Genomic DNA, 8,393 nt, shown 5'->3' with positions numbered 1-8,393 from the left:
AAGTACAAGAAAATTATCTCAATAGATAGAGCAGATCAATATTTCAGACTTTGCTTCACATCAGTACCTTAAAATTCAAGTAACTTTAACTGATTGTCCTAATTATAGCCAATTTAATCACAAACAGAAACTTTTTTGAGATTTACCTTCTTCAAACCTTCTGCAACTTACTTAGACATTCACAACTTTACATTCTTAGTTTAGTCCTTTTTAATCTTGGAATTTGCCCCAAGAATATTACTTTGCCAGATAAAATACTTTCTCTTACAGAAACACTTTTTTATCTTCTAATTTTTTACCCTATAACTTTCTTATATCTTTTCTAGTTTCAGACCCTTTCTTAAATTCATATTTTTAAACATGTTATCTGTGCATTTAATTTACACAAAAGATTTTATTCCAGGAGAGGGTTGGACAACCCAGCATGTAAAAAAAACTATGCCTTAATCATTTTTCTCCCAGGTTGTATTCAAAAGGCTGAATATTTTTTATCCTGACCTGTCTCCATTATCATTATCACAATGCCATCAACTTTAAGTGAGTTCCCCACTGTCAATTGTACCCAGAGGATCTTGGGGGGGGGGGGCCTTTTTCTTATAAAAGGCATATGATATGCAATGGAGGAGGTCCATCCCACTATTTTATTTAGGTTTCTTTGAGATCCCTTTGAAAAGGCTGCCTACAAAACACTGACTTAGTTTCTGTCTTTTTTCTTTTCTGAATGCAGTTATTTATTCTTCCAGCCTCCCCATGCAGTTAGTTTGATGGGATACAATTATAGCAAGAATTGCTTTGCCCAAGTGATGAATTATCCCCTGGCAAATGGGGTCTCCTATAAGATCTTAAAAGGGGAGACTATTCCTGTCCCCAGATTATAAACTGACAGTCTGGAACCTACTACCACATTCTTTGTGGACAGCAGCCTCACTCCACTCCCACAGGGCAAAAGGGCTGAAAGGTAGGGCAGAGGCCAAGTTCTCTTTCACCATTTTTCTACAGCACAGTAAGATTTTCTGGGATTTTTTCCCTCATTTTAGGGCTGGTGTCCTTGACCCACAATGAAATGATCTGCATCTGCCTGAGGCTAGGCTGAGAAACAGTGCTGGGATTGCCAGCACTGGGTTTAAAGGATTTAAACTTTTTTAAACTTTTCTTCTGGTGTCCTGTTGTCCTTGCACACCAGAGGCAGTGACTTTTGGCACCTTCAAATTAGCTCCTGATAGTTCAGACCCCTTATAATGCAACTGCCTAAATTCCTGTACATACAGAATCTCTTTCAGATACTTTAACCCTAACAGATCAACTTCAATGTCAAAATTATATAATAACCCAGAAAAAAACTTTTAAAAGCCATATTGTATTACAGTAAACTCTCTTTCTACTAGACTGGCTTATCCCTATTGGTGGCCCATGTAGCCAAGGTCTCTGCTCAAGAGACTAACAGTAAGATCAATGCAGCATGGCCTATGGCTTAAAGGACTAGTAACAGACAAAAACAAAAACAATCAAGAATCACCAAAACCAGAACTGACAGATAGGAACCTTTAAAACAAATAGAACTACATGTGTAAATTTCTTCTGACAGACCAACTCCAACTGCAAGATTGTAAAATAATCTAGAATCTATTTAAAAGCCAGATTATTACAGTAAAATATTATCTTAGACTTATAGGTGGCCTTTCTTCAACTCATTTTACTTCTCAAATTGCAAGATTCTACAAAAGAGAAACACAAAGAGAAACAGAGATGAGTGCCCAAACCAAGGATGGGAACCTTCAAATTGATCAGCCAAGATCTTTCCCAAGAGACTACCCATAGAATCAGTGCAGTCCTGGTCATGTCTTAAAAGGGGCAGTAACAGACACAAACAAAACAGATGACCAGAGGGAATTCCCAAATCATGGCCAACAGATGGGAACTTTTAAAACAGACAGACCAGATAGGGAAAGAGCCTAAGTTCCCAATTCCCAATTAACCATGACTTCTACACCAGCAGTGCCACAGATGTCCCCACAAAGAGGGACCAGGTAGTCCCACAATTGGAAACAAGATGTGTAGAATCAAGGGCCTTGGTGTGCACACTGGGGAGCTTACCAAATGGTCAAAGTTGTCATGACTTTCCTGATTTCAGTTTCCTTTTTCTCAAACTAGAGCAACTGATGGAGAAACTTGTTCAGTTTAGGAAGAGAAGACAGGAGTTCCCTGAAGCAAAAAGAGCTTTAACAATGGCTGAGATGATCCCTCAGTTCCTCAGTTAATCCCTCAAAGAATCCTCTGATCCCAATTTCTCCAGAAGTCAACTCTCAACAAACTCACCAGCCACCTTGTATCCTTAGCAACGAAGTGGGGGTTGCTTGAAGTGTCAGACCTGCCCAAGAATGCTGGAGTGGGGGCTGCTCTCAGGCCTCATCTGGATCACCAAACTTCTTGCCAAAGCTCAGTACTTTTCCCAGATGCCAATACAATAATGAGGACACGGTTTTAGGAAAAAGGAAAACAAGGCCCAGATCCACCCACACTGGCCCACAAGGGACCCAGGCTCTCAGTAGGCCTGATTTACCCCTCCACCTGTGGGGCAGATACCTGCCAGAGCCTAGCCTCTGGCACAGGACCACCCCTTTGGACCAGCAGACCACCTCAGGACATCGGGCCCAGGAGTCCAGATCCACCCACACCAGCCTGTGCAGGTCCCAGGCACACAGCAGACCCAGTCCACCCCTCTCCTAGCAGGAGAGACACCCACCAGAGCCTAGCCTCTGGCACAGAACTGCCCCTTCCTACCATCAGAATTCCAAGGGAGGTCAAGCCAAACTGCCCAGCTCCACCCACTCCAACTGCACAGGACCCAGGTCCAGGATGCAGCAGCATTCATTGAGCGACACCAGCAGGATCTGGAAGACCAACATCAAGGTGAGGTACAGACAATCTACGCAGGTACTACAAGAATATAGGGAAGAAACTGTAATATCTCATATCCACACTGCAAGAAAGGAAGACACATAGACAACATAAAAAAAAAAAACAAGGAGAAAAGTGCCCCCAAACAAACCAGGATGCTATAATAACAGAACCATAGACAGTGAAGTTGATGAAAGGTCAGAGAAGGAGTTTAGAAGGTTCATAATTTAAATAATCTGTGAATTAAAGAATGACCTAAATGAGCAAATACAGGCAAAAATTAATCACTCCAACAATGAGTTAAGAGAGTAAATACAAGTAGCAAAAGATTACTTTGAAAGAGATAGAGATTCTGAAAAACAAAACAGTCAGAAATCCTTTAAATGAAGGATACAATAAATCAAATAAAAACACAATAGAAAGCATAACCAATAGACTGGATCACTTGGAAGAAAGATTGTCAGATAATGAACACAAATTATACAATTTGGAAAATAAAGCTGATCACACAGTGAAGATAGTTAGAAACCAGGAACAGAACATCCAAGAATTATGGGATGTCATCCAAAGACCAAATCTAGGAGTTATTGGAATAGAGGAAGGCACAGAGTTTCAGACCAAAAGAATCTCCTCAATGAGATAATATCAGAAAATTTCCCAAGCATGAAGAATGAATTGTAATACCAATAAGAGGCTTATAGGATACCAAATGTACAAAATTACAACAGATCTACACCAAGTCACATTATAATGAAAATGCCTAGCATACAGAATAAGGGTAGAATCTTAAAAGCTGCAAGAAAGAGGAATCAGATCACATATAGAGGTTAAAAAGTTGTTAGATCATGGAACAACATATACCAAGCATGAAAGAAAATGTATGCCAACCAAGAATATTATATCCAGCAAAACTAAGCTTTAGATTTGAGGATGAAATAAAAACCTTCCATGATAAGCAAAAGTTAAAAGAATTTACAACTAAAAGCCTTCACTACAGAACATACTCAGCAAAATATTCCAAGAAGAATAAATAAAAAACAATGATGAAAATCAGCAGAGGGAGGGATTACACTAAAGAAAAATCTAATTAAAGGAGAAAAAAACTCATGTTTAATACCCAAAATAAACAAAAATGGCAGGGAATACAAATAGACTTTCTTCTCAGCAGCACATATATCCTTCTCTAAAATAGACCATATACTATGCCACAAAGCAACTCTTAGCAAATATAACTCTGAATGTTAATGGCCTAAACTCACCAATCAAAAGATATAGACTAGCAGATTGGATTTTTCAAAAATACCAACAATATGCTGTCTCCAAGAGACTCCTCTCATAGAAAAAGACATCCACAGATGGAAGGTGAAAGGTTGGGAAAAATCAGACCACTCAAATGGACTGTGGAAGCAAGCAGGGGTTTCCATCCTCATATCAAATAAAGAAGACTTCAAACTAAAGTCAATCAAAAAGGAAAAAGAAGTACACTACATACTGCTCAAGAGAACCATACATTAACAAGACTTAACAATTATAAATATATATGCCGCCCAAAATGGAGCATCTATGTTCACCAAAAAAACTCTTCTCAAGTTCAAGAGTCAAATAGACCTCAACACAATAATTTTGGGTGACTTTAACATACCTCTTTAATCACTAAAAAGATCTTTCAAACAAAAGCTGAACAAAGACACTATAGAACTCAATAATACAATCAATAACTTAGACTTAACTGACATATATAGAATATTTCATCCTTCAATGAGAGAATATACTTTAGTTTCAGCAGCATATGGATCCTTCTCTAAATAGACCATATACTATGCCACAAAGTAACTCTTAGCAAATACAAAAAAAAAAGAAGAGAAACTAACCTGCATTCTATCAGATTATAATGGAATGAAATTAGAAATCAATAATAAAATAAGAAATAAAATCCACTCCAACACCTGGAGACTAAATAATATGCTACTGAATGAACAATGGGTTACAGAAGACATCAAGGAGGAGGTTAAAAAGTTGTTAGAGGTGAATGAGAACACAGATACATCAGAGGAAAGTTCATTGCATGAAGTTCATTTCTTAAAAAAAAAAAGTCAACAAATAAATGACTTAACATTACATCTCAAAGTCCTAGAAAAAGAAGAACAAATCAACACCAAAAAACAGCAAAAGACAGGAAATAATTCAAATCAGAGCTGAAATCAATGAAATTGAAACAAAATAAACAATTGAAAAAATTGACAGAACAAAAAGTTGGTTGTTTGAAAAAATAAATAAAATTGACAGACCCTTAGCCACGCTAATAAAGAGAAGGAGAGAGAAAACTCAAATCACTAACATACAAGATGAAAAAGGAAATATCACAACAGACATGACAGAAATACAAAAGATAATTAGAAATTATTTTGAAAACTTGTACTCCAATAAAATAGAAAATATTGAAGGCTTTGACAAATTTCTAGAGTCATATAATATTCCCCAATTGAATCAGGATGATATACACAATTTAAACAGATTAATTTCAAGTGACAAAATAGAAGATGCCATCAAAAGTCTACCAACCAAGAAAAGCCCAGGACTGGATGAATACACAGCTGAGTTCTACAAGACCTCTAAAGAAGAACTAGTGCCAATACTCTTCAATTTATTTCAGGAAATAACTGAACTTCCAAACTCATTCTATGAGGCCAAGATCACTCTGATTCCAAAACCAGGCAAAGACACATCAAAGGAAAAAAAAAACTTCAGACCAATATCTCTAATGAACATAGATGCAAAAATTCTCAATAAAATTCTGGCAAATTGAATACAAAAACATATCAAAAAGATCATGCACCACGATCAAGTGGGATTCATTCCAGGGACAAGGTTGGTTCAACATACAAAAATTAATAAATGTAATTCATCACATCAATAAACTTAAAGATAAAAATCATATGATCATCTCAATAGATGCAGAAAAAGCATTTGACAAAATACAGCACCTATTTATATTCAAAACACTAAAAAAAACTAGGGATAACAGGAACATATCTCAACATCATAACAGCTATCTGTGCTAAGCCCCAAGCCAACATCATTCTAAATGTAGAAAATTTGAAGGCATTTCCTCTAAAGACTGGAACAAGACAGGGATGCCCTCTTTCACCACTTCTACTTAGCAATTATACAGACAAAGGAAAGTAAAGGGATACACATAGGAAAAGAAGAACTCAAATTGACACTATTTGCTGATGATATGATTCTATACCTAGAAGACCCTAAAAGTTCCACTAGAAAACTTCTAGAACTAGTAAATTCATCAAAGTAGCAGGATATAAAATCAACACCCATAAATCAAAGGCATTTCTGTATATCAGTGACAAATTCTCAGAAAGGGAAATGAGGAAAACTACCCCATTTAAAATAGCCTCAAAAAATAAAATAAAATATTTTGGAATCAACTTAACAAAAGAGGTGAAAGATCTTTATAATGAAAATTACAGAACTCCAAAGAAAGAAGTCAAAGAAGACTTTAGAAGATGGAAAGATCTACCTTGCTCTTGGATAGGCAGAATTAATATTATAAAAATTACCATACTTCCAAAAACAGGTTTAATAAAAATTCCAATGACATTCCTCATAGAAATAAATAAAAGCAATCATGAAATTCATCTGAAAAAAATAAGAGACCCAGAATAGCAAAAGCAATCCTTAGCAGGTGGCATCACTCTATCAGACCTTAAACTATACTATGGAGCAAAAGTAACAAAAACAGCATGGTATTGGCACCAAAACAGACTGGTAGACCAATGGTACATAATAGAGGACACAGAGACTAACCCACAAAATTACAATTATCTTATTTTATACAAAGGTGCCAAAAACATGCACTGGAGAAAAGATAGCCTCTTCAACAAATGGTGCTGGGAAAATTGGAAATCCATATGCAACAAAATGAAATTAAACCCCTATCTCTCACCATGCACAAAACTCATCTTAAAATGGATCAATAACTAAGTAATAAAACCAGAGACCCTGCATCTAATAGAAGAAAAAGTAAGCCCTAATCTCCATCATGTGGGATTAGGGCTCAACTTCCTTAATAACACTCCTGTGGCACAAGAATTAAAATCAAGAATCAATAAATGGGATGGAATCAAACTGAAAAGTTTCTTTTTAGAAAAAGAAACAATCTGTGAAGTGAATAAAGAGCCTACATTTTAGAAGCAAATCTTTACCCCTCACATATCAGATAGAGCACTAATCTCTAGGGTATATAAAGAACTCAAAAAGCTAAGCACCAAAAAAAAAAAAATCAATAAATGGGCCAAGCACCTGAACAGACACTTCTCAGAAGATGATATACAATCAATCAACAAATACATAAAAAAAATGTTCATCATCACTAGCAATTACAGAAATGCAAATCAAAACCACTCTAAGATTTCATCTCACTCCAGTCAGAATGCCAGATATTATGAAGACAAACAACAATAAGTGTTGGCAAGAATGTGAGGGGAAAGGTACACTCATACACTGCTGGTGTGACTGCAAATTGGTACAGTCATATGGATAGTAGTATGAAGATTTCTTGGAAAGTTGGGGATGAAACCACCATTTGACCCAGTTATCCCTCTTCTCAGACTATACCCAAAGGACTTAAAAGCAGCATAATAAAGGGACACAGTCACGTCAATGTTTATAGCAGCACAATTCACAATAGCTAAACTGGGGAACCAATCTAGATGACCTTCAATAGATGAATGAATAAAAATAATGTGGCATATACACACAATGGAATATTACTCAGCAATAAAAGAGAATAAAATCATGGCATTTGCAGGTAAATGGATGGAGTTAGAGAAGATGATGCTAAGTGAAGTTAGTCAATACCAAAAAACTAAGTGACCAGTCAGTGTCACTCCAGGTGAACTGGGCTGGCAGAAAATAATCACACAAAAACAAAGACAAGACCTTTTTCTTTGGGTTCTGTGATGGCTCCTCTGGCCCAGCTTCCACAAAGCAGGCAAGGCAGGCAAGAAAGAGGAGTATGCCTTGAACCCTGGTTTTATTGGGGTAGGCTGTTCAAAAGAGCATTCCATCCATATAAGGCAGAGGGGTTATGTTACAAGGGGCAGCCCACTCCCATTGGGTAAAGCCCACTCTCAAAGCTGTGCTCCTCTGCTGAACAGAGATGGGGATCCACCTGCTTCCTGGTAAGGGAAGTCAGTCTCCACATTTCCATCACTCAAAGCTAGGGGTGCTCAGCTCCTATGTGGCAGCCTCCGACATATTCCCCCTTTTTAATATATAAAGACAATTGGGGAATTATATCTTCCAGTCACTGGATTCTTGGTCCAAGGTCGTCATGACCTACTATTGAGACACAAAAGGAATTAGTTGTCAGATCACGCGAGGCAGGCAGCGACCAAAGGAGGCAGATTTAAAAAGGCCACGAAGGAGGCTTTATGGAGATATCACTCCCAGGTGGAACTCAATCAGACCAACAGAGT

This window comes from Callospermophilus lateralis, chromosome 6 (genome assembly GCF_048772815.1).
Source record: "Callospermophilus lateralis isolate mCalLat2 chromosome 6, mCalLat2.hap1, whole genome shotgun sequence".
Classification (NCBI taxonomy): domain Eukaryota; kingdom Metazoa; phylum Chordata; class Mammalia; order Rodentia; family Sciuridae; genus Callospermophilus; species Callospermophilus lateralis.
This window is presented reverse-complemented; position numbering follows the sequence as displayed.